We start from the raw sequence: 27,714 nt of genomic DNA, 5'->3' as shown, positions 1-27,714 counted from the left end.
CCATATATATGTATGGAGTGGAGTTTGCAACTGAAAAGAAACTTTGTGTTCCCTTCAAGCTAGGTGAAGGACGGCTTTCACACACACTTATCTCTCAGAACTGAGCATGTGGAGAGTCGTTCGTTCATCCAGCACAAAGGGAACGGGTTGCAGGAGAAACCCTTACTCTGGTTTCTCAGTCTATTTCTTAGTGCCGATATGATGTGCCTGCCGTTTTCACTATAAAACCGAGTTGGAGCTTGTACCTCCCCATATATATGTATGAAGTGTAGTATGCAACTGAAAAGAAACTTTGTGTTCCCTTCAATCTAGGTGAAGACGGCTTTCACACCCATTTATCTCTCAGAACTGGGCATGTGGAGAGAAGTTCGTTCATCCAGCACAAAGGGAACGGGTTGCAGGAGAAACCCTTACTCTGTTTTCCCAGTCTGTTTCCTAGTGCCGGTTTGAAGTGCCTGCCGTTTTCACTGTAAAACCGTGTTGGAGCTTGTTCCACCCCATATATATGTATGGAGTGGAGTTTACAACTGAAAAAAAACTTTGTGTTCCCTTCAAGCTAGGTGAAGGACGGCTTTCACACACACTTATCTCTCAGAACTGAGCATGTGGAGAGACGTTCGTTCATCCAGCACAAAGAAACGGGTTGCAGGAGAAACCCTTAGTCTAGTTTCTCAGTCTGTTTCCTAGTGCCGGTTTGAAGTGCCTGCCGTTTTCACTGTAAAACCGAGTTGGAGCTTGTACCTCCCCATATATATGTATGGAGTGGAGTTTGCAACTGAAAAGAAAGTTTGTGTTCCCTTCAAGCTAGGTGAAGGACGGCTTTCACACACACTTATCTCTCAGAACTGAGCATGTGGAGAGACGTTCGTTCATCCAGCACAAAGGGAACGGGTTGCAGGAGAAACCCTTACTCTAGTTTCTCAGTCTGTTTCCTAGTGCCGGTTTGAAGTGCCTGCCGTTTTCACTGTAAAACCGAGTTGGAGCTTGTACCTCCCCATATATATGTATGGAGTGGAGTTTGCAACGGAAAAGAAACTTTGTGTTCCCTTCAAGCTAGGTGAAGGACGGCTTTCACACACACTTATCTCTCAGAACTGAGCATGTGGAGAGACGTTCGTTCATCCAGCACAAAGGGAACGGGTTGCAGGAGAAATCCTTACTCTGGTTTCTCAGTGTGTTTCCTAGTGCCGGTTTTAATTGCCTGCCGTTTTCACTATAAAACCGATTTGGAACTTGTACCTCCCCATATATATGTATGGAGTGTAGTTTGCAATTGAAAAGAAACTTTGTGTTCCCTTCAAGCTATGTGAAGGACGGCTTTCACACCCATTTATCTCTCAGAACTGAGCATGTGGAGAGACGTTCGTTCATCCAGCACAAAGGAAACGGGTTGCAGGAGAAACCCTTACTCTGGTTTCTCAGTCTGTTTCCTAGTGCCGGTTTGAAGTGCCTGCCGTTTTCACTGTAAAACCGAGTTGGAGCTTGTACCTCCCCATATATGTATGGAGTGGAGTTTGCAACTGAAAAGAAACTTTGTGTTCCCTTCAAGCTAGGTGAAGGACGGCTTTCACACACACTTATCTCTCAGAACTGAGCATGTGGAGAGACGTTCGTTCATCCAGCACAAATGGAACGGGTTGCAGGAGAAAACCTTACTCTGGTTTCTCAGTCTATTTCCTAGTGCCGGTTTGAAGTGCCTGCCGTTTTCACTATAAAACGGAGTTGGAACTTGTACCTCCCCATATATATGTATGGAGTGGAGTTTGCAACTGAAAAGAAACTTTGTGTTCCCTTCAAGCTAGGTGAGGGACGGCTTTCACACCCACTTATCTCTCAGAACTGAGCATGTGGAGAGACGTTCGTTCATCCAGCACAAAGGGAACGGGTTGCAGGGGAAACCCTTACTCTGGTTTCTCAGAATGTTTCCTAGTGCCGGTTTGAAGTGCCTGCCGTTTTCACTGTAAAACCAAGTTGGAGCTTGTACCTCCCCATATATATGTATGGAGTGGAGTTTGCAACTGAAAAGAAACTTTGTGTTCCCTTCAAGCTAGGTGAAGGACGGCTTTCACACACAGTTATCTCTCAGAACTGAGCATGTGGAGAGTCGTTCGTTCATACAGCACAAAGGGAAAGGGTTGCAGGAGAAACCCTTACTCTGGTTTCTCAGTCTGTTTCGGAGTGCCGGTTTGAAGTACCTGCCGTTTTCACTGTAAAACCGTGTTGAAGCTTGTACCTCCCCATATATATGTATGGAGTGTAGTTTGCAATTAAAAAGAAACTTTGTGTTCCCTTCAAGCTACGTGAAGGACGGCTTTCACACACACTTATCTCTCAGAACTGAGCATGTGGAGAGTCGTTCGTTCATCCAGCACAATGGGAACGGTTTGCAGGAGAAACCCTTACTCTGGTTTCTCAGTCTATTTCGTAGTGCCTTTTTGAAGTGCCTGCCGTTTTCACTGTACAACCGAGTTGGAGCTTGTACCTCCCCATATATATGTATGGATTGTAGTATGCAACTGAAAAGAAACTTTGTGTTCCCTTCAAGCTATGTGAAGGACGGCTTTCACACCCATTTATCTCTCAGAACTGAGCATGTGGAGAGACGTTCGTTCATCCAGCACAAAGAAATGGTTGCAGGAGAAACCCTTACTCTGGTTTCTCAGTCTGTTTCCTAGTGCCGGTTTGAAGTGCCTGCCGTTTTCACTGTAAAACCGAGTTGGAGCTTGTTCCACCCCATATATATGTATGGGGTGGAGTTTGCAACTGAAAAGAAACTTTGTGTTCCCTTCAAGCTAGGGGAAGGACGGCTTTCACACACACTTACCTCTCAGAACTGAGCATGTGGAGAGACGTTCGTTCATCCAGCACAAAGGGAACGGGTTGCAGGAGAAACCCTTACTCTGGTTTCTCAGTCTATTTCGTTGTGCCGGTTTGAAGTGCCTGCCGTTTTCACTGTAAAACCGAGTTGGAGCTTGAACCTCCCCATATATATGTATGGAGTGTAGTTTGCAACTGAAAAGAAACTTTGTGTTCCCTTCAAGCTAGGTGAAGGACGGCTTTCACACCCATTTATCTCTCAGAACTGAGCATGTGGAGAGACGTTCGTTCATCCAGCACAAAGGGAACGGGTTGCAGGAGAAACCCTTACTCTGGTTTCTCAGTCTGTTTCCTAGTGCCGGTTTGAAGTGCCTGCCGTTTTCACTGTAAAACCGAGTTGGAGCTTGATCCACCCCATATATATGTATGGAGTGTAGTTTGCAATTGAAAAGAAACTTTGTGTTCCCTTCAAGCTAGGTGAAGGACGGCTTTCACACACACTTATCTCTCAGAACTGAGCATGTGGAGAGACGTTCGTTCATCCAGCACAAAGGAATGGGTTGCAGGAGAAACCCTGACTCTGGTTTCTCAGTCTTTTCCCTAGTGCCGGTTTGAAGTGCCTGCCGTTTTCACTGTAAAACCGAGTTGGAGCTTGTACCTCCCCCTATATATGTATGGAGTGGAGTTTGCAACTGAAAAGAAACTTTGTGTTCCCTTCAAGCTAGGTGAAGGACGGCTTTCACACACACTTTTCTCTCAGAACTGAGCATGTGGAGAGTCGTTCGTTCATCCAGCACAAATGGAACGGGTTGCAGGAGAAACCCTTACTCTGGTTTCTCAGTCTATTTCGTAGTGCCGGTTTGAAGTGCCTGCCGTTTTCACTATAAAACCGAGTTGGTGTTTGTACCTCCCCATATATATGTATGGATTGTAGTATGCAACTGAAAAGAAACTTTGTGTTCCCTTCAAGCTATGTGAAGGACGGCTTTCACACCCATTTATCTCTCAGAACTGAGCATGTGGAGAGACGTTCGTTCATCCAGCACAAAGGGAACGGGTTGCAGGAGAAACCCTTACTCTGGTTTCTCAGTCTATTTCGTTGTGCCGGTTTGAAGTGCCTGCCGTTTTCACTGTAAAACCGAGTTGGAGCTTGTACCTCCCCATATATATGTATGGAGTGTAGTTTGCAACTGAAAAGAAACTTTGTGTTCCCTTCAATCTAGGTGAAGACGGCTTTCACACCCATTTATCTCTCAGAACTGGGCATGTGGAGAGACGTTCGTTCATCCAGCACAAAGGGAACGGGTTGCAGGAGAAACCCTTACTCTGTTTTCCCAGTCTGTTTCCTAGTGCCGGTTTGAAGTGCCTGCCGTTTTCACTGTAAAACCGTGTTGGAGCTTGTTCCACCCCATATATATGTATGGAGTGGAGTTTACAACTGAAAAAAAACTTTGTGTTCCCTTCAAGCTAGGTGAAGGACGGCTTTCACACACACTTATCTCTCAGAACTGAGCATGTGGAGAGACGTTCGTTCATCCAGCACAAAGAAACGGGTTGCAGGAGAAACCCTTAGTCTAGTTTCTCAGTCTGTTTCCTAGTGCCGGTTTGAAGTGCCTGCCGTTTTCACTGTAAAACCGAGTTGGAGCTTGTACCTCCCCATATATATGTATGGAGTGGAGTTTGCAACTGAAAAGAAAGTTTGTGTTCCCTTCAAGCTAGGTGAAGGACGGCTTTCACACACACTTATCTCTCAGAACTGAGCATGTGGAGAGACGTTCGTTCATCCAGCACAAAGGGAACGGGTTGCAGGAGAAACCCTTACTCTAGTTTCTCAGTCTGTTTCCTAGTGCCGGTTTGAAGTGCCTGCCGTTTTCACTGTAAAACCGAGTTGGAGCTTGTACCTCCCCATATATATGTATGGAGTGGAGTTTGCAACGGAAAAGAAACTTTGTGTTCACTTCAAGCTAGGTGAAGGACGGCTTTCACACACACTTATCTCTCAGAACTGAGCATGTGGAGAGACGTTCGTTCATCCAGCACAAAGGGAACGGGTTGCAGGAGAAATCCTTACTCTGGTTTCTCAGTGTGTTTCCTAGTGCCGGTTTTAATTGCCTGCCGTTTTCACTATAAAACCGATTTGGAACTTGTACCTCCCCATATATATGTATGGAGTGTAGTTTGCAATTGAAAAGAAACTTTGTGTTCCCTTCAAGCTATGTGAAGGACGGCTTTCACACCCATTTATCTCTCAGAACTGAGCATGTGGAGAGACGTTCGTTCATCCAGCACAAAGGAAACGGGTTGCAGGAGAAACCCTTACTCTGGTTTCTCAGTCTGTTTCCTAGTGCCGGTTTGAAGTGCCTGCCGTTTTCACTGTAAAACCGAGTTGGAGCTTGTACCTCCCCATATATGTATGGAGTGGAGTTTGCAACTGAAAAGAAACTTTGTGTTCCCTTCAAGCTAGGTGAAGGACGGCTTTCACACACACTTATCTCTCAGAACTGAGCATGTGGAGAGACGTTCGTTCATCCAGCACAAATGGAACGGGTTGCAGGAGAAAACCTTACTCTGGTTTCTCAGTCTATTTCCTAGTGCCGGTTTGAAGTGCCTGCCGTTTTCACTATAAAACGGAGTTGGAACTTGTACCTCCCCATATATATGTATGGAGTGGAGTTTGCAACTGAAAAGAAACTTTGTGTTCCCTTCAAGCTAGGTGAGGGACGGCTTTCACACCCACTTATCTCTCAGAACTGAGCATGTGGAGAGACGTTCGTTCATCCAGCACAAAGGGAACGGGTTGCAGGGGAAACCCTTACTCTGGTTTCTCAGACTGTTTCCTAGTGCCGGTTTGAAGTGCCTGCCGTTTTCACTGTAAAACCGAGTTGGAGCTTGTACCTCCCCATATATATGTATGGAGTGGAGTTTGCAACTGAAAAGAAACTTTGTGTTCCCTTCAAGCTAGGTGAAGGACGGCTTTCACACACAGTTATCTCTCAGAACTGAGCATGTGGAGAGTCGTTCGTTCATACAGCACAAAGGGAACGGGTTGCAGGAGAAACCCTTACTCTGGTTTCTCAGTCTGTTTCGTAGTGCCGGTTTGAAGTACCTGCCGTTTTCACTGTAAAACCGTGTTGAAGCTTGTACCTCCCCATATATATGTATGGAGTGTAGTTTGCAATTAAAAAGAAACTTTGTGTTCCCTTCAAGCTACGTGAAGGACGGCTTTCACACACACTTATCTCTCAGAACTGAGCATGTGGAGAGTCGTTCGTTCATCCAGCACAATGGGAACGGTTTGCAGGAGAAACCCTTACTCTGGTTTCTCAGTCTATTTCGTAGTGCCTTTTTGAAGTGCCTGCCGTTTTCACTGTACAACCGAGTTGGAGCTTGTACCTCCCCATATATATGTATGGATTGTAGTATGCAACTGAAAAGAAACTTTGTGTTCCCTTCAAGCTATGTGAAGGACGGCTTTCACACCCATTTATCTCTCAGAACTGAGCATGTGGAGAGACGTTCGTTCATCCAGCACAAAGAAATGGTTGCAGGAGAAACCCTTACTCTGGTTTCTCAGTCTGTTTCCTAGTGCCGGTTTGAAGTGCCTGCCGTTTTCACTGTAAAACCGAGTTGGAGCTTGTTCCACCCCATATATATGTATGGGGTGGAGTTTGCAACTGAAAAGAAACTTTGTGTTCCCTTCAAGCTAGGGGAAGGACGGCTTTCACACACACTTACCTCTCAGAACTGAGCATGTGGAGAGACGTTCGTTCATCCAGCACAAAGGGAACGGGTTGCAGGAGAAACCCTTACTCTGGTTTCTCAGTCTATTTCGTTGTGCCGGTTTGAAGTGCCTGCCGTTTTCACTGTAAAACCGAGTTGGAGCTTGTACCTCCCCATATATATGTATGGAGTGTAGTTTGCAACTGAAAAGAAACTTTGTTTTCCCTTCAAGCTAGGTGAAGGACGGCTTTCACACCCATTTATCTCTCAGAACTGAGCATGTGGAGAGACGTTCGTTCATCCAGCACAAAGGGAACGTGTTGCAGGAGAAACCCTTACTCTGGTTTCTCAGTCTGTTTCCTAGTGCCGGTTTGAAGTGCCTGCCGTTTTCACTGTAAAACCGAGTTGGAGCTTGATCCACCCCATATATATGTATGGAGTGTAGTTTGCAATTGAAAAGAAACTTTGTGTTCCCTTCAAGCTAGGTGAAGGACGGCTTTCACACACACTTATCTCTCAGAACTGAGCATGTGGAGAGACGTTCGTTCATCCAGCACAAAGGAATGGGTTGCAGGAGAAACCCTGACTCTGGTTTCTCAGTCTTTTCCCTAGTGCCGGTTTGAAGTGCCTGCCGTTTTCACTGTAAAACCGAGTTGGAGCTTGTACCTCCCCCTATATATGTATGGAGTGGAGTTTGCAACTGAAAAGAAACTTTGTGTTCCCTTCAAGCTAGGTGAAGGACGGCTTTCACACACACTTTTCTCTCAGAACTGAGCATGTGGAGAGTCGTTCGTTCATCCAGCACAAATGGAACGGGTTGCAGGAGAAACCCTTACTCTGGTTTCTCAGTCTATTTCGTAGTGCCGGTTTGAAGTGCCTGCCGTTTTCACTATAAAACCGAGTTGGTGTTTGTACCTCCCCATATATATGTATGGATTGTAGTATGCAACTGAAAAGAAACTTTGTGTTCCCTTCAAGCTATGTGAAGGACGGCTTTCACACCCATTTATCTCTCAGAACTGAGCATGTGGAGAGACGTTCGTTCATCCAGCACAAAGGAAACGGGTTGCAGGAGAAACCCTTACTCTGGTTTCTCAGTATGTTTCCTAGTGCCGGTTTGAAGTGCCTGCCGTTTTCACTGTAAAACCGAGTTGGAGCTTGTTCCACCCCATATATATGTATGGAGTGGAGTTTGCAAGTGAAAAGAAACTTTGTGTTCCCTTCAAGCTAGGTGAAGGACGGCTTTCACACACACTTATCTCTCAGAATTGAGCATGTGGAGAGACGTTCGTTCATCCAGCACAAAGGGAACGGGTTGCAGGAGAAACCCTTACTCTGGTTTCTCAGTCTGTTTCCTAGTGCCGGTTTGAAGTGCCTGCCGTTTTCACTGTAAAACCGAGTTGGAGCTTGTACCTCCCCATATATATGTATGGAGTGGAGTTTGCAACTGAAAAGAAACTTTGTGTTCCCTTCAAGCTAGGTGAAGGACGGCTTTCACACACACTTATCTCTCAGAACTGAGCATGTGGAGAGACGTTCGTTCATCCAGCACAAAGGGAACGGGTTGCAGGAGAAACCCTTACTCTGGTTTCTCAGTCTATTTCATAGTGCCGGTTTGAAGTGCCTGCCGTTTTCACTATAAAAACGAGTTGGAGCTTGTACCTCCCCATATATATGTATGGAGTGTAGTTTGCAACTGAAAAGAAACTTTGTGTTCCTTTCAAGCTAGGTGAAGGACGGCTTTCACACCCATTTATCTCTCAGAACTGAGCATGTGGAGAGACGTTCGTTCATCCAGCACAAAGGGAACGGGTTGCAGGAGAAACCCTTACTCTGGTTTCTCAGTCTGTTTCCTAGTGCCGGTTTGAAGTGCCTGCCGGTTTCACTGTAAAACCGAGTTTGAGCTTGTTCCACCCCATATATATGTATGAAGTGGATTTTGCAACTGAAAAGAAACTTTGTGTTCCCTTCAAGCTAGGTGAAGGACGGCTTTCACACACACTTATCTCTCAGGACTGAGCATGTGGAGAGACGTTCGTTCATCCAGCACAAATGGAACGGGTTGCAGGAGAAACCCTTACTCTGGTTTCTCAGTCTGTTTCCTAGTGCCGGTTTGAAGTGCCTGCCGTTTTCACTGTAAAATCGAGTTGGAGCTTGTACCTCCCCATATATATGTATGGAGTGGACTTTGCAACTGAAAAGAAACTTTGTGTTCCCTTCAAGCTAGGTGAAGGACGGCTTTCACACACACTTATCTCTCAGAACTGAGCATGTGGAGAGACGTTCGTTCATCCAGCACAAAGGGAACGGGTTGCAGGAGAAACCCTTACTCTGGTTTCTCAGTCTGTTTCCTAGTGCCGGTTTGAAGTGCCTGCCGTTTTCACTGTAAAACCGAGTTGGAGCTTGTACCTCCCCATATATATGTATGGAGTGGAGTTCTTAACTGAAAAGAAACTTTATGTTCCCTTCAAGCTAGGTGAAGGCCGGCTTTCACACACACTTATCTCTCAGAACTGAGCATGTGGAGAGACGTTCGTTCATCCAGCACAAAGGGAACGGGTTGTAGGAGAAACCCTTACTCTGGTTTCTCAGTCTATTTCCTAGTGCCGGTATTAATTGCCTGCTCTTTTCACTATAAAACCGAGTTGGAACTTGTACATCCCCATATATATGTATGGATTGTAGTTGGCAATTGAAAAGAAACTTTGTGTTCCCTTCAAGCTTGGTGAAGGACGGCTTTCACACACACTTATCTCTCAGAACTGAGCATGTGGAGAGACGTTCGTTCATCCAGCACAAAGGGAACGGGTTGCAGGAGAAACCCTTACTCTGATTTCTCAGTCTATTTCTTAGTGCCGATATGAAGTGCCTGCCGTTTTCACTATAAAACCGAGTTGGAGCTTGTACATCCCCATATATATGTATGGAGTGTAGTATGCAACTGTAAAGAAACTTTGTGTTCCCTTCAATCTAGGTGAAGGACAGCTTTCACACCCATTTATTTCTCAGAACTGAGCATGTGGAGAGACGTTCGTTCATCCAGCACAAAGGGAACGGGTTGCAGGAGAAACCCTTACTCTGGTTTCACAGTCTGTTTCCTAGTGCCGGTTTGAAGTGCCTGCCGGTTTCACTATAAAACCGAGTTGGAGCTTGTACCTCCCCATATATATGTATGGAGTGGAGTTGGCAACTGAAAAGAAACTTTGTGTTCCCTTCAAGCTAGGTGAAGGACGGCTTTCACACACACTTATCTCTCAGAACTGAGCATGTGGAGAGACGTTCGTTCATCCAGCACAAAGGGAACGGGTTGCAGGAGAAACCCTTACTCTGGTTTCTCAGTCTGTTTCCTTGTGCCGGTTTGAAGTGCCTGCCGGTTTCACTGTAAAACCGATTTGGAGCTTGTACATACCCATATATATGTATGGAGTGGAGTTGGCAACTGAAAAGAAACTTTGTGTTCCCTTCAAGCTAGGTGAAGGACGGCTTTCACACACACTTATCTCTCAGAACTGAGCATGTGGAGAGACGTTCGTTCATCCAGCACAAATGGAACGGGTTGCAGGAGAAACCCTTACTCTGGTTTCTCAGTCTGTTTCCTAGTGCCGGTTTGAAGTGCCTGCCGTTTTCACTGTAAAACCGTGTTGAAGCTTGTACCACCCCATATATATGTATGGAGTGGAGTTTGCAAGTGAAAAGAAACTTTGTGTTCCCTTCAAGCTAGGTGATGGACGGCTTTCACACACACTTTTCTCTCAGAACTGAGCATGTGGAGAGACGTTCGTTCATCCAGCACAAAGGGAACGGGTTGCAGGAGAAACCCTTACTCTGATTTCTCAGTCTGTTTCCTACTGCCGGTTTGAAGTGCCTGCCGTTTTCACTGTAAAACCGAGTTGGAGCTTGTACCTCCCCATATATATGTATGGAGTGGAGTTTGCAACTGAAAAGAAACTTTGTGTTCCCTTCAAGCTAGGTGAAGGACGGCTTTCACACACACTTATCTATCAGAACTGAGCATGTGGAGAGACGTTCGTTCATCCAGCACAAAGGGAACGGGTTGCAGTAGAAACCCTTACTCTGGTTTCTCAGTCTGTTTCCTAGTGCCGGTCTGAAGTGCCTGCCGTTTTCACTGTAAAACCGAGTTGGAACTTGTACCTCCCCATATATATGTATGGAGTGGTGTTGGCAACTGAAAAGAAACTTTGTGTTCCCTTCAAGCTAGGTGAAGGACGGCTTTCACACACAGTTATCTCTCAGAACTGAGCATGTGGAGAGTCGTTCGTTCATCCAGCACAAAGGGAACGGGTTGCAGGAGAAACCCTTACTCTGGTTTCTCAGTCTGTTTCCTAGTGCCGGTTTGAAGTGCTTGCCGTTTTCACTGTAAAACCGAGTTGGAGCTTGTACCACCCCATATATATGTATGGAGTGGAGTTGGCAACTGAAAAGAAACTTTGTGTTCCCTTCAAGCTAGGTGAAGGACGGCTTTCACACACACTTATCTCTCAGAACTGAGCATGTGGAGAGACGTTCGTTCATCCAGCACAAAGGGAACGGGTTGCAGGAGAAACCCTTACTCTGGTTTCTCAGTCTGTTTCCTTGTGCCGGTTTGAAGTGCCTGCCGGTTTCACTGTAAAACCGATTTGGAGCTTGTACCTCCCCATATATATGTATGGAGTGGAGTTGGCAACTGAAAAGAAACTTTGTGTTCCCTTCAAGCTAGGTGAAGGACGGCTTTCACACACACTTATCTCTCAGAACTGAGCATGTGGAGAGACGTTCGTTCATCCAGCACAAATGGAACGGGTTGCAGGAGAAACCCTTACTCTGGTTTCTCAGTCTGTTTCCTAGTGCCGGTTTGAAGTGCCTGCCGTTTTCACTGTAAAACCGTGTTGAAGCTTGTACCACCCCATATATTTGTATGGAGTGGAGTTTGCAAGTGAAAAGAAACTTTGTGTTCCCTTCAAGCTAGGTGAAGGACGGCTTTCACACACACTTTTCTCTCAGAACTGAGCATGTGGAGAGACGTTCGTTCATCCAGCACAAAGGGAACGGGTTGCAGGAGAAACCCTTACTCTGGTTTCTCAGTCTGTTTCCTAGTGCCGGTTTGAAGTGCCTGCCGTTTTCACTGTAAAACCGAGTTGGAGCTTGTACCTCCCCATATATATGTATGGAGTGGAGTTTGCAACTGAAAAGAAACTTTGTGTTCCCTTCAAGCTAGGTGAAGGACGGCTTTCACACACACTTATCTATCAGAACTGAGCATGTGGAGAGACGTTCGTTCATCCAGCACAAAGGGAACGGGTTGCAGGAGAAACCCTTACTCTGGTTTCTCAGTCTGTTTCCTAGTGCCGGTCTGAAGTGCCTGCCGTTTTCACTGTAAAACCGAGTTGGAGCTTGTACCTCCCCATATATATGTATGGAGTGGAGTTGGCAACTGAAAAGAAACTTTGTGTTCCCTTCAAGCTAGGTGAAGGACGGCTTTCACACACAGTTATCTCTCAGAACTGAGCATGTGGAAGTCGTTCGTTCATCCAGCACAAAGGGAACGGGTTGCAGGAGAAACCCTTACTCTGGTTTCTCAGTCTGTTTCCTAGTGCCGGTTTGAAGTGCCTGCCGTTTTCACTGTAAAACCGAGTTGGAGCTTGTACCTCCCCATATATATGTATGGAGTGGAGTTGGCAACTGAAAAGAAACTTTGTGTTCCCTTCAAGCTAGGTGAAGGACGGCTTTCACACACACTTATCTCTCAGAACTGAGCATGTGGAGAGACGTTCGTTCATCCAGCACAAAGGGAACGGGTTGCAGGAGAAACCCTTACTCTGGTTTCTCAGTCTGTTTCCTTGTGCCGGTTTGAAGTGCCTGCCGGTTTCACTGTAAAACCGAGTTGGAGCTTGTACCTCCCCATATATATGTATGGAGTGGAGTTGGCAACTGAAAAGAAACTTTGTGTTCCCTTCAAGCTAGGTGAAGGTCGGCTTTCACACACACTTATCTCTCAGAACTGAGCATGTGGAGAGACGTTCGTTCAGCCAGCACAAAGGGAACGGGTTGCAGGAGAAACCCTTACTCTGGTTTCTCAGTCTGTTTCCTTGTGCCGGTTTGAAGTGCCTGCCGGTTTCACTGTAAAACCGAGTTGGAGCTTGTACCTCCCCATATATATGTATGGAGTGGAGTTTGCAACTGAAAAGAAAGTTTGTGTTCCCTTCAAGCTAGGTGAAGGACGGCTTTCACACACACTTATCTATCAGAACTGAGCATGTGGAGAGACGTTCGTTCATCCAGCACAAATGGAACGGGTTGCAGGAGAAACCCTTACTCTGGTTTCTCAGTCTGTTTCCTAGTGCCGGTTTGAAGTGCCTGCCGTTTTCACTGTAAAACCGTGTTGGAGCTTGTACCACCCCATATATATGTATGGAGTGGAGTTTGCAACTGAAAAGAAACTTTGTGTTCCCTTCAAGCTAGGTGAAGGACGGATTTCACACACACTTTTCTCTCAGAACTGAGCATGTGGAGAGACGTTCGTTCATCCAGCACAAAGGGAACGGGTTGCAGGAGAAACCCTTACTCTGGTTTCTCAGTCTGTTTCCTAGTGCCGGTTTGAAGTGCCTGCCGTTTTCACTATAAAACCGAGTTGGAGCTTGTACCTCCCCATATATATGTATGGAGTGGAGTTTGCAACTGAAAAGAAACTTTGTGTTCCCTTCAAGCTAGGTGAAGGACGGCTTTCACACACACTTATCTCTCAGAACTGAGCATGTGGAGAGACGTTCGTTCATCCAGCACAAAGGGAACGGGTTGCAGGAGAAACCCTTACTCTGGTTTCTCATTCTGTTTCCTTGTGCCGGTTTGAAGTGCCTGCCGGTTTCACTGTAAAACCGATTTGGAACTTGTACCTCCCCTTATATATGTATGGAGTGGAGTTGGCAACTGAAAAGAAACTTTGTGTTCCCTTCAAGCTAGGTGAAAGACGGCTTTCACACACACTTATTTCTCAGAACTGAGCATGTGGAGAGACGTTCGTTCATCCAGCACAAATGGAACGGGTTGCAGGAGAAACCCTTACTCTGGTTTCTCAGTCTGTTTCCTAGTGCCGGTTTGAAGTGCCTGCCGTTTTCACTGTAAAACCGTGTTGAAGCTTGTACCACCCCATATATATGTATGGAGTGGAGTTTGCAAGTGAAAAGAAACTTTGTGTTCCCTTCAAGCTAGGTGAAGGACGGCTTTCACACACACTTTTCTCTCAGAACTGAGCATGTGGAGAGTCGTTCGTTCATCCAGCACAAAGGGAACGGGTTGCAGGAGAAACCCTTACTCTGGTTTCTCAGTCTGTTTCCTAGTGCCGGTCTGAAGTGCCTGCCGTTTTCACTGTAAAACCGAGTTGGAGCTTGTACTTCCCCATATATATGTATGGAGTGGAGTTGGCAACTGAAAAGAAACTTTGTGTTCCCTTCAAGCTATGTGAAGGACGGCTTTCACACACACTTATCTCTCAGAACTGAGCATGTGGAGAGACTTTCGTTCATCCAGCACAAAGGGAACGGGTTGCAGGGGAAACCCTTACTCGGGTTTCTCAGTCTGTTTCCTAGTGCCGGTTTGAAGTGCCTGCCGTTTTCACTGTAAAACCGAGTTGGAGCTTGTACCTCCCCATATATATGTATGGAGTGCAGATGGCAACTGAAAAGAAACTTTGTGTTCCCTTCAAGCTAGGTGAAGGACGGCTTTCACACACACTTATCTCTCAGAACTGAGCATGTGGAGAGACGTTCGTTCATCCAGCACAAAGGGAACGGGTTGCAGGAGAAACCCTTACTCTGGTTTCTCAGTCTGTTTCCTAGTGCCGGTTTGAAGTGCCTGCCGTTTTCACTGTACAACAGAGTTGGAGCTTGTACCTCCCCATATATATGTATGGAGTGGAGTTTGCAACTGAAAAGAAAGTATGTGTTCCCTTCAAGCTAGGTGAAGGACGGCTTTCACACACACTTATCTCTCAGAACTGAGCATGTGGAGAGACGTTCGTTCATCCAGCACAAAGGGAACGGGTTGCAGGAGAAACCCTTACTCTGGTTTCTCAGTCTGTTTCTTAGTGCCGGTTTGAAGTGCTTGCCGTTTTCACTGTAAAACAGAGTTGGAGCTTGTTCCACCACATAAATATGTATGGAGTGGAGTTTGCAACTGAAAAGAAACTTTGTGTTCCCTTCAAGCTAGGTGAAGGACGGCTTTCACACACACTTATCTCTCAGAACTGAGCATGTGGAGAGACGTTCGTTCATCCAGCACAAAGGGAACGGGTTGCAGGAGAAACCCTTACTCTGGTTTCTCAGTCTGTTTCCTAGTGCCGGTTTGAAGTGCCTGCCGTTTTCACTGTAAAACCGAGTTGGAGCTTGTACCTCCCCATATATATGTATGGAGTGGAGTTTGCAACTGAAAAGAAACTTTGTGTTCCCTTCAAGCTAGGTGAAGGACGGATTTCACACACACTTATCTCTCAGAACTGAGCATGTGGAGAGAAGTTCGTTCATCCAGCACAAAGGGAACGGGTTGCAGGAGAAACCCTTACTCTGGATTCTCAGTGTGTTTCCTAGTGCCGGTTTGAAGTGCCTGCCTTTTTCACTGTAAAACCGAGTTGGAGCTTGTACCTCCCCATATATATGTATGGAGTGGAGTTTGCAACTGAAAAGAAAGTTTGTGTTCCCTTCAAGCTAGGTGAAGGACGGCTTTCACACACACTTATCTCTCAGAACTGAGCATGTGGAGAGACGTTCGTTCATCCAGCACAAAGGGAACGGGTTGCAGGAGAAACCCTTACTCTGGTTTCTCAGTCTGTTTCTTAGTGCCGGTTTGAAGTGCCTGCCGTTTTCACTGTAAAACCGAGTTGGAGCTTGTTCCACCACATATATATGTATGGAGTGGAGTTTGCAACTGAAAAGAAACTTTGTGTTCCCTTCAAGATAGGTGAAGGTCGGGTTTCACACACACATATCTCTCAGAACTGAGCATTTGGAGAGACTTTGGTTCATCCAGCACAAAGGGAACGGGTTGCAGGAGAAACCCTTACTCTGGTTTCTCAGTCTGTTTCCTAGTGCCGGTTTGAAGTGCCTGCCGTTTTCACTGTAAAACCGAGTTGGAGCTTGAACCTTCCCATATATATGTATGGATTGGAGTTGGCAACTGAAAAGAAACTTTGTGTTCCCTTCAAGCTAGGTGAAGGACGGCTTTCACACACACTTATCTCTCAGAACTGAGCATGTGGAGAGACGTTCGTTCATCCAGCACAAAGGGAACGGGTTGCAGGAGAAACCCTTACTCTGGTTTCTCAGTCTGTTTCCTAGTGCCGGTTTGAAGTGCCTGCCGTTTTCACTGTACAACCGAGTTGGAGCTTGTACCTCCCCATATATATGTATGGAGTGGAGTTTGCAACTGAAAAGAAACTTTGTGTTCCCCTCAAGCTAGGTGAAGGACGGCTTTCACACACACTTATCTCTCAGAACTGAGCATGTGGAGAGACGTTCGTTCATCCAGCACAAAAGGAACGGGTTGCATGAGAAACCCTTACTCTGGTTTCTCAGTCTGTTTCCTAGTGCCGGTTTGAAGTGCCTGCCGTTTTCACTGTAAAACCGAGTTGGAGCTTGTTCCACCCCATATATATGTATGGAGTGGAGTTTGCAACTGAAAAGAAAGTTTGTGTTCCCTTCAAGCTAGGTGAAGGACGGCTTTCACACACACTTATCTCTCAGAACTGAGCATGTGGAGAGACATTCGTTCATCCAGCACAAATGGAACGGGTTGCAGGAGAAACCCTTACTCTGGATTCTCAGTCTGTTTCCTAGTGCCGGTTTGAAGTGCCTGCCGTTTTCACTGTAAACCCGAGTTGGAGCTTGTACCTCCCCATATATATGTATGGAGTGGAGTTGGCAACTGAAAAGAAACTTTGTGTTCCCTTCAAGCTAGGTGAAGGACGGCTTTCACACACACTTATCTCTCAGAACTGAGCATGTGGAGAGACGTTCGTTCATCCAGCACAAAGGGAACGGGTTGCAGGAGAAACACTTACTCTGGTTTCTCAGGCTGTTTCCTAGTGCCGGTTTGAAGTGCCTGCCGTTTTCACTGTAAAACCGAGTTGGAGCTTGTACCTCCCCATATATATGTATGGATTGGAGTTTGCAACTGAAAAGAAACTTTGTGTTCCCTTCAAGCTAGGTGAAGGACGGCTTTCACACACACTTATCTCTCAGAACTGAGCATGTGGAGAGACGTTCGTTCATCCAGCACAAAGGGAACGGGTTGCAGGAGAAACCCTTACTCTTGTTTCTCAGTCTGTTTCTTAGTGCCGGTTTGAAGTGCCTGCCGTTTTCACTGTAAAACCGAGTTGGAGCTTGTTCCACCACATATATATGTATGGAGTGGAGTTTGCAACTGAAAAGAAACTTTGTGTTCCCTTCAAGCTAGGTGAAGGACGGCTTTCACACACACATATCTCTCAGAACTGAGCATTTGGAGAGACGTTCGTTCATCCAGCACAAAGGGAACGGGTTGCAGGAGAAACCCTTACTCTGGTTTCTCAGTCTGTTTCCTAGTGCCGGTTTGAAGTGCCTGCCGTTTTCACTGTAAAACCGAGTTGGAGCTTGTACCTCCCCATATATATGTATGGAGTGGAGTTGGCAACTTAAAAGGAACTTTGTGTTCCCTTCAAGCTAGGTGAAGGACGGCTTTCACACACACTTATCTCTCAGAACTGAGCACGTGTAGAGACGTTCGTTCATCCAGCACAAAGGGAACGGTTTGCAGGAGAAACCCTTACTCTGGTTTCTCAGTCTGTTTCCTAGTGCCGGTTTGAAGTGCCTGCCGTTTTCACTGTAAAACCGAGTTGGAAATTGTACCTCCCCATATATATGTATGGAGTGGATTTTGCAACTGAAAAGAAACTTTGTGTTCCCTTCAAGCTAGGTGAAGGACGGCTTTCGCACACACTTATCTCTCAGAACTGAGCATGTGGAGAGACGATCGTTCATCCAGCACAAAGGGAACGGGTTGCAGGAGAAACCCTTTCTCTGGTTTCTCAGTCTGTTTCCTAGTGCCGGTTTGAAGTGCCTGCCGTTTTCACTGTAAAACCGAGTTGGAGCTTGTTCCACCCCATATGTATGTATGGAATGGAGTTTGCAACTTAAAAGAAACTTTGTGTTCCCTTCAAGCTAGGTGAAGGACGGCTTTCACACACACTTATCTCTCAGAACTGAGCATGTGGAGAGACGTTCGTTCATCCAGCACAAAGGGAACGGGTTGCAGGAGAAACCCTTACTCTGGTTTCTCAGTCTGTTTCCTAGTGCCGGTTTGAAGTGCCAGCCGTTTTCACTTAAAAATCGAGTTGGAGCTAGTTCCACCCCATATGTATGTATGGAATGGAGTTTGCAACTGAAAAGAAACTTTGTGTTCCCTTCAAGCTAGGTGAAGGACGGCTTTCACACACACTTTTCTCTCAGAACTGAGCATGTGGAGAGACGTTCGTTCATCCAGCACAAAGGGAACGTTTTGCAGGAGAAACCCTTACTCTGGTTTCTCAGTCTGTTTCCTAGTGCCGGTTTGAAGTGCCTGCCGTTTTCACTGTAAAACCGAGTTGGAGCTTGTTCCACCCATATATATGTATGGAGTGGAGTTTGCAACTGAAAAGAAACTTTGTGTTCCCTTCAAGCTAGGTGAAGGACGGCTTTCACACACACTTATCTCTCAGAACTGAGCATGTGGAGAGACGTTCGTTCATCCAGCACAAAGGGAACGGGTTGCAGGAGAAACCCTTACTCTGGATTCTCAGTCTGTTTCCTAGTGCCGGTTTGAAGTGCCTGCCTTTTTCACTGTAAAAGCGAGTTGGAGCTTGTACCTCCCCATATATATGTATGGAGTGGAGTTTGCAACTGAAAAGAAAGTTTGTGTTCCCTTCAAGCTAGGTGAAGGACGGCTTTCACACACACTTATCTCTCAGAACTGAGCATGTGGAGAGACGTTCGTTCATCCAGCACAAAGGGAACGGGTTGCAGGAGAAACCTTTACTCTGGTTTCTCAGTCTGTTTCTTAGTGCCGGTTTGAAGTGCCTGCCGTTTTCACTGTAAAACCGAGTTGGAGCTTGTTCCACCACATATATATGTATGGAGTGGAGTTTGCAACTGAAAAGAAACTTTGTGTTCCCTTCAAGCTAGGTGAAGGACGGCTTTCACACACACTTATCTCTCAGAACTGAGCATGTGGAGAGACGTTCGTTCATCCAGCACAAAGGGAACGGGTTGCAGGAGAAACCCTTACTCTGGTTTCTCAGTCTGTTTCCTAGTGCCGGTTTGAAGTGCCTGCCGTTTTCACTGTAAAACCGAGTTGGATCTTGTACCTCCCCATATATATGTATGGAGTGGAGTTTGCAACTGAAAAGAAACTTTGTGTTCCCTTCAAGCTAGGTGAAGGACGGATTTCACACACACTTATCTCTCAGAACTGAGCATGTGGAGAGAAGTTCGTTCATCCAGCAAAAAGGGAACGGGTTGCAGGAGAAACCCTTACTCTGGATTCTCAGTCTGTTTCCTAGTGCCGGTTTGAAGTGCCTGCCTTTTTCACTGTAAAACCGAGTTGGAGCTTGAACCTCCCCATATATATGTATGGAGTGGAGTTTGCAACTGAAAAGAAAGTTGGTGTTCCCTTCAAGCTAGGTGAAGGACGGCTTTCACACACACTTATCTCTCAGAACTGAGCATGTGGAGAGACGTTCGTTCATCCAGCACAAAGGGAACGGGTTGCAGGAGAAACCCTTACTCTGGTTTCTCAGTCTGTTTCCTAGTGCCGGTTTGAAGTGCCTGCCGTTTTCACTGTAAAACCGAGTTGGAACTTGAACCTTCCCATATATATGTATGGAGTGCAGTTTGCAACTGAAAAGAAACTTTGTGTTCCCTTCAAGCTAGGTGAAGGACGGCTTTCACACACACTTATCTCTCAGAACTGAGCATGTGGAGAGACGTTCGTTCATCCAGCACAAAGGGAACGGGTTGCAGGGGAAACAATTAGTCTACTTTCTCAGTCTGTTTCCTAGTGCCGGTTTGAAGTGCCTGCCGTTTTCACTTTAAAACCGAGTTGGAGCTTGTACTTCCCCATATATATGTATGGAGTGGAGTTTGCAACTGAAAAGAAACTTTGTGTTCCCTTCAAGCTAGGTGAAGGACGGCTTTCACACACACTTATCTCTCAGAACTGAGCATGTGGAGAGACGTTCGTTCATCCAGCACAAAGGGAACGGGTTGCAGGAGAAACCCTTACTCTGGTTTCTCAGTCTGTTTCCTAGTGCCGGTTTGAAGTGCCTACCGTTATCACTGTAAAACCGAGTTGGAGCTTGTACCTCCCCATATATATGTATGGAGTGGAGTTTGCAACTGAAAAGAAACTTTGTGTTCCCTTCAAGCTAGGTGAAGGACGGCTTTCACACACACTTATCTCTCAGAACTGAGCATGTGGAGAGACGTTCGTTCATCCAGCACAAAGGGAACGGGTTGCAGGAGAAACCCTTACTCTAGTTTCTCAGTCTGTTTCCTAGTGCCGGTTTGAAGTGCCTGCCGTTTTCACTGTAAAACCGAGTTGGTGCTTGTACATCCCCATATATATTATGGAGTGGAGTTTGCAACTGAAAAGAAACTTTGTGTTCCCTTCAAGCTAGGTGAAGGACGGCTTTCACACACACTTTTCTCTCAGAACTGAGCATGTGGAGAGAAGTTCGTTCATCCAGCACAAAGGGAACGGGTTGCAGGAGAAACCCTGACTCTGGTTTCTCAGTCTGTTTCCTAGTGCCGGTTTGAAGTGCCTGCCGTTTTCACTGTACAACAGAGTTGGAGCTTGTACCTCCCCATATATATGTATGGAGTGGAGTTTGCAACTGAAAAGAAAGTTTGTGTTCCCTTCAAGCTAGGTGAAGGACGGCTTTCACACCCATTTATCTCTCAGAACTGAGCATGTGGAGAGACGTTCGTTCATCCAGCACAAAGGGAACGGGTTGCAGGAGAAACCCTTACTCTGGTTTCTCAGTCTGTTTCTTAGTGCCGGTTTGAAGTGCTTGCCGTTTTCACTGTAAAACCGAGTTGGAGCTTGTTCCACCACATATATATGTATGGAGTGGAGTTTGCAACTGAAAAGAAACTTTGTGTTCCCTTCAAGATAGGTGAAGGACGGCTTTCACACACACTTATCTCTCAGAACTGAGCATGTGGAGAGACGTTCGTTCATCCAGCACAAAGGGAACGGGTTGCAGGGGAAACCCTTAGTCTAGTTTCTCAGTCTGTTTCCTAGTGCCGGTTTGAAGTACCTGCCGTTTTCACTTAAAACCGAGTTGGAACTTGTACCTCCCCATATATATGTATGGAGTGGAGTTTGCAACTGAAAAGAAACTTTGTGTTCCCTCCAAGCTAGGTGAAGGACGGATTTCACACACACTTATCTCTCAGAACTGAGCATGTGGAGAGAAGTTCGTTCATCCAGCACAAAGGGAACGGGTTGCAGGAGAAACCCTTACTCTGGATTCTCAGTCTGTTTCCTAGTGCCGGTTTGAAGTGCCTGCCTTTTTCACTGTAAAAGCGAGTTGGAGCTTGTACCTCCCCATATATATGTATGGAGTGGAGTTTGCAACTGAAAAGAAAGTTTGTGTTCACTTCAAGCTAGGTGAAGGACGGCTTTCACACACACTTATCTCTCAGAACTGAGCATGTGGAGAGACGTTCGTTCATCCAGCACAAAGGGAACGGGTTGCAGGAGAAACCTTTACTCTGGTTTCTCAGTCTGTTTCTTAGTGCCGGTTTGAAGTGCCTGCCGTTTTCACTGTAAAACCGAGTTGGAGCTTGTTCCACCACATATATATGTATGGAGTGGAGTTTGCAACTGAAAAGAAACTTTGTGTTCCCTTCAAGCTAGGTGAAGGACGGCTTTCACACACACTTATCTCTCAGAACTGAGCATGTGGAGAGACGTTCGTTCATCCAGCACAAAGGGAACGGGTTGCAGGAGAAACCCTTACTCTGGTTTCTCAGTCTGTTTCCTAGTGCCGGTTTGAAGTGCCTGCCGTTTTCACTGTAAAACCGAGTTGGATCTTGTACCTCCCCATATATATGTATGGAGTGGAGTTTGCAACTGAAAAGAAACTTTTTGTTCCCTTCAAGCTAGGTGAAGGACGGCTTTCACACACACTTATCTCTCAGAACTGAGCATGTGGAGAGAAGTTCGTTCATCCAGCAAAAAGGGAACGGGTTGCAGGAGAAACCCTTACTCTGGATTCTCAGTCTGTTTCCTAGTGCCGGTTTGAAGTGCCTGCCTTTTTCACTGTAAAACCGAGTTGGAGCTTGTACCTCCCCATATATATGTATGGAGTGGAGTTTGCAACTGAAAAGAAAGTTGGTGTTCCCTTCAAGCTAGGTGAAGGACGGCTTTCACACACACTTATCTCTCAGAACTGAGCATGTGGAGAGACGTTCGTTCATCCAGCACAAAGGGAACGGGTTGCATGAGAAACCCTTACTCTGGTTTCTCAGTCTGTTTCTTAGTGCCGGTTTGAAGTGCCTGCCGTTTTCACTGTAAAACCGAGTTGGAGCTTGTTCCACCACATATATATGTATGGAGTGGAGTTTGCAACTGAAAAGAAACTTTGTGTTCCCTTCAAGATAGGTGAAGGACGGGTTTCACACACACATATCTCTCAGAACTGAGCATTTGGAGAGACTTTCGTTCATCCAGCACAAAGGGAACGGGTTGCAGGAGAAACCCTTACTCTGGTTTCTCAGTCTGTTTCCTAGTGCCGGTTTGAAGTGCCTGCCGTTTTCACTGTAAAACCGAGTTGGAACTTGAACCTTCCCATATATATGTATGGAGTGGAGTTTGCAACTGAAAAGAAACTTTGTGTTCCCTTCAAGCTAGGTGAAGGACGGCTTTCACACACACTTATCTCTCAGAACTGAGCATGTGGAGAGACGTTCGTTCATCCAGCACAAAGGGAACGGGTTGCAGGGGAAACACTTAGTCTACTTTCTCAGTCTGTTTCCTAGTGCCGGTTTGAAGTGCCTGCCGTTTTCACTTTAAAACCGAGTTGGAGCTTGTACTTCCCCATATATATGTATGGAGTGGAGTTTGCAACTGAAAAGAAACTTTGTGTTCCCTTCAAGCTAGGTGAAGGACGGCTTTCACACACACTTATCTCTCAGAACTGAGCATGTGGAGAGACGTTCGTTCATCCAGCACAAAGGGAACGGGTTGCAGGAGAAACCCTTACTCTGGTTTCTCAGTCTGTTTCCTAGTGCCGGTTTGAAGTGCCTACCGTTATCACTGTAAAACCGAGTTGGAGCTTGTACCTCCCCATATATATGTATGGAGTGGAGTTTGCAACTGAAAAGAAACTTTGTGTTCCCTTCAAGCTAGGTGAAGGACGGCTTTCACACACACTTATCTCTCAGAACTGAGCATGTGGAGAGACGTTCGTTCATCCAGCACAAAGGGAACGGGTTGCAGGATAAACCCTTAGTCTAGTTTCTCAGTCTGTTTCCTAGTGCCGGTTTGAAGTGCCTGCCGTTTTCACTGTAAAACCGAGTTGGAGCTTGTACCTCCCCATATATATGTATGGAGTGGAGTTTGCTACTGAAAAGAAAGTTTGTGTTCCCTTCAAGCTAGGTGAAGGACGGCTTTCACACACACTTATCTCTCAGAACTGAGCATGTGGAGAGACGTTCGTTCATCCAGCACAAAGGGAACGGGTTGCAGGAGAAACCCTTACTCTAGTTTCTCAGTCTGTTTCCTAGTGCCGGTTTGAAGTGCCTGCCGTTTTCACTGTAAAACCGAGTTGGTGCTTGTACATCCCCATATATATTATGGAGTGGAGTTTGCAACTGAAAAGAAACTTTGTGTTCCCTTCAAGCTAGGTGAAGGACGGCTTTCACACACACTTTTCTCTCAGAACTGAGCATGTGGAGAGAAGTTCGTTCATCCAGCACAAAGGGAACGGGTTGCAGGAGAAACCCTGACTCTGGTTTCTCAGTCTGTTTCCTAGTGCCGGTTTGAAGTGCCTGCCGTTTTCACTGTACAACAGAGTTGGAGCTTGTACCTCCCCATATATATGTATGGAGTGGAGTTTGCAACTGAAAAGAAAGTTTGTGTTCCCTTCAAGCTAGGTGAAGGACGGCTTTCACACCCATTTATCTCTCAGAACTGAGCATGTGGAGAGACGTTCGTTCATCCAGCACAAAGGGAACGGGTTGCAGGAGAAACCCTTACTCTGGTTTCTCAGTCTGTTTCTTAGTGCCGGTTTGAAGTGCTTGCCGTTTTCACTGTAAAACCGAGTTGGAGCTTGTTCCACCACATATATATGTATGGAGTGGAGTTTGCAACTGAAAAGAAACTTTGTGTTCCCTTCAAGATAGGTGAAGGACGGCTTTCACACACACTTATCTCTCAGAACTGAGCATGTGGAGAGACGTTCGTTCATCCAGCACAAAGGGAACGGGTTGCAGGAGAAACCCTTACTCTGGTTTCTCAGTCTGTTTCCTAGTTCCGGTTTGAAGTGCCTGCCGTTTTCACTGTAAAACCGAGTTGGAGCTTGTACCTCCCCATATATATGTATGGAGTGGAGTTTGCAACTGAAAAGAAACTTTGTGTTCCCTCCAAGCTAGGTGAAGTACGGATTTCACACACACTTATCTCTCAGAACTGAGCATGTGGAGAGAAGTTCGTTCATCCAGCACAAAGGGAACGGGTTGCAGGAGAAACCCTTACTCTGGATTCTCAGTCTGTTTCCTAGTGCCGGTTTGAAGTGCCTGCCTTTTTCACTGTAAAACCGAGTTGGAGCTTGTACCTCCCCATATATATGTATGGAGTGGAGTTTGCAACTGAAAAGAAAGTTTGTGTTCCCTTCAAGCTAGGTGAAGGACGGCTTTCACACACACTTATCTCTCAGAACTGAGCATGTGGAGAGACGTTCGTTCATCCAGCACAAAGGGAACGGGTTGCAGGATAAACCCTTAGTCTAGTTTCTCAGTCTGTTTCCTAGTGCCGGTTTGAAGTGCCTGCCGTTTTCACTGTAAAACCGAGTTGGAGCTTGTACCTCCCCATATATATGTATGGAGTGGAGTTTGCTACTGAAAAGAAAGTTTGTGTTCCCTTCAAGCTAGGTGAAGGACGGCTTTCACACACACTTATCTCTCAGAACTGAGCATGTGGAGAGACGTTCGTTCATCCAGCACAAAGGGAACGGGTTGCAGGAGAAACCCTTACCCTAGTTTCTCAGTCTGTTTCCTAGTGCCGGTTTGAAGTGCCTGCCGTTTTCACTGTAAAACCGAGTTGGTGCTTGTACATCCCCATATATATTATGGAGTGGAGTTTGCAACTGAAAAGAAACTTTGTGTTCCCTTCAAGCTAGGTGAAGGACGGCTTTCACACACACTTTTCTCTCAGAACTGAGCATGTGGAGAGAAGTTCGTTCATCCAGCACAAAGGGAACGGGTTGCAGGAGAAACCCTGACTCTGGTTTCTCAGTCTGTTTCCTAGTGCCGGTTTGAAGTGCCTGCCGTTTTCACTGTACAACAGAGTTGGAGCTTGTACCTCCCCATATATATGTATGGAGTGGATTTTGCAACTGAAAAGAAAGTTTGTGTTCCCTTCAAGCTAGGTGAAGGACGGCTTTCACACCCATTTATCTCTCAGAACTGAGCATGTGGAGAGACGTTCGTTCATCCAGCACAAAGGGAACGGGTTGCAGGAGAAACCCTTACTCTGGTTTCTCAGTCTGTTTGTTAGTGCCGGTTTGAAGTGCTTGCCGTTTTCACTGTAAAACCGAGTTGGAGCTTGCACCTCCCCATATATATGTGTGGAGTGGAGATTGCAACTGAAAAGAAACTTTGTGTTCCCTTCAAGCTAGGTGAAGGACGGCTTTCACACACACTTATCTCTCAGAACTGAGCATGTGGAGAGACGTTCGTTCATCCAGCACAAAGGGAACGGGTTGCAGGAGAAACCCTTACTCTAGTTTCTCAGTCTGTTTCCTAGTGCCGGTTTGAAGTGCCTGCCGTTTTCACTGTAAAACCGAGTTGGAGCTTGTACCTCCCCATATATATGTATGGAGTGGAGTTTGCAACTGAAAAGAAACTTTGTGTTCCCTTCAAGCTAGGTGAAGGACGGCTTTCACACACACTTATCTCTCAGAACTGAGCATGTGGAGAGACGTTCGTTCAACCAGCACAAAGGGAACGGGTTGCAGGAGTAACCCTGACTCTGGTTTCTCAGTCTGTTTCCTAGTGCCGGTTTGAAGTGCCTGCCGTTTTCACTGTAAAACCGAGTTGGGGCTTGTTCCACCCCATATATATGTATGGAGTGGAGTTTGCAACTGAAAAGAAACTTTGTGTTCCATTCAAGCTAGGTGAAGGACGGCTTTCACACACACTTATCTCTCAGAACTGAGCATGTGGAGAGACGTTCGTTCATCCAGCACAAAGGAACGGGTTGCAGGAGAAACCCTGACTCTGGTTTCTCAGTCTGTTTCCTAGTGCCGGTTTGAAGTGCCTGCATTTTTCACGGTAAAACCGAGGTGGAACTTGTACTTCCCCATATATATGTATGGAGTGGAGTTTGCAACTGAAAAGAAACTTTGTGTTCCCTTCAAGCTAGGTGAAGGACGGCTTTCACACACACTTATCTCTCAAAACTGAGCATGTGGAGAGACGATCGTTCATCCAGCACAAAGGGAACGGGTTGCTGGAGAAACCCTGACTCTGGTTTCTCAGTCTGTTTCCTAGTGCTTGTTTGAAGTGCTTGCCGTTTTCACTGTAAAACCGAGTTGGAGCTTGTACCTCCCCATATATATGTATGGAGTGGAGTTTGCAACTGAAAAGAAAGTTTGTGTTCCCTTCAAGCTAGGTGAAGGACGGCTTTCACACACACTTATCTCTCAGAACTGAGCATGTGGAGAGACATTCGTTCATCCAGCACAAAGGGAACGGGTTGCAGGAGAAACCCTTACTCTGGATTCTCAGTCTGTTTCCTAGTGCCGGTTTGAAGTGCCTGCCGTTTTCACTGTAAAACCGAGTTGGAGCTTGTACCTCCCCATATATATGTATGGAGTGGAGTTTGCAACTGAAAAGAAACTTTGTGTTCCCTTCAAGCTAGGTGAAGGACGGCTTTCACACACACTTATCTCTCAGAACTGAGCATGTGGAGAGACGTTCGTTCATCCAGCACAAAGGAAACGGGTTGCAGGAGAAACCCTTACTCTTGTTTCTCAGTCTGTTTCTTAGTGCCGGTTTGAAGTGCCTGCCGTTTTCACTGTAAAACCGAGTTGGAGTTTGTACCTCCCCATATATATGTATGGAGTGGAGTTTGCAACTGAAAAGAAACTTTGTGTTCCCTTCAAGCTAGGTGAAGGACGGCTTTCACACACACATATCTCTCAGAACTGAGCATTTGGAGAGACGTTCGTTCATCCAGCACAAAGGGAACGGGTTGCAGGAGAAACCCTTACTCTGGTTTCTCAGTCTGTTTCCTAGTGCCGGTTTGAATTGCCTGCCGTTTTCACTGTAAAACCGAGTTGGAAATTGTACCTCCCCATATATATGTATGGAGTGGATTTTGCAACTGAAAAGAAACTTTGTGTTCCCTTCAAACTAGGTGAAGGACGGCTTTCGCACACACTTATCTCTCAGAACTGAGCATGTGGATAGACGATCGTTCATCCAGCACAAAGGGAACGGGTTGCAGGAGAAACCCTTACTGTGGTTTCTCAGTCTGTTTCCTAGTGCCGGTTTGAAGTGCCTGCCGTTTTCACTGTAAAACCGAGTTGGAGCTAGTTCCACCCCATATGTATGTTTGGAATGGAGTTTGCAACTGAAAAGAAACTTTGTGTTCCCTTCAAGCTAGGTGAAGGACGGCTTTCACACACACTTTTCTCTCAGAACTGAGCATGTGGAGAGACGTTCTTTCATCCAGCACAAAGGGAACGGGTTGCAGGAGAAACCCTTACTCTGGTTTCTCAGTCTGTTTCCTAGTGCCGGTTTGAAGTGCCTGCCGTTTTCACTGTAAAACCGAGTTGGAGCTTGTTCCACCCCATATGTATGTATGGAATGGAGTTTGCAACTGAAAAGAAACTTTGTTTTCCCTTCAAGCTAGGTGAAGGACGGCTTTCACACACACTTATCTCTC

The sequence above is a fragment of the Vicugna pacos genome, chromosome 31, assembly GCF_048564905.1.
Source record: "Vicugna pacos chromosome 31, VicPac4, whole genome shotgun sequence".
NCBI lineage: Eukaryota > Metazoa > Chordata > Mammalia > Artiodactyla > Camelidae > Vicugna > Vicugna pacos.
The sequence above is the reverse complement of the archived record's forward strand: the minus strand, read 5'-3'. Positions refer to the sequence as shown.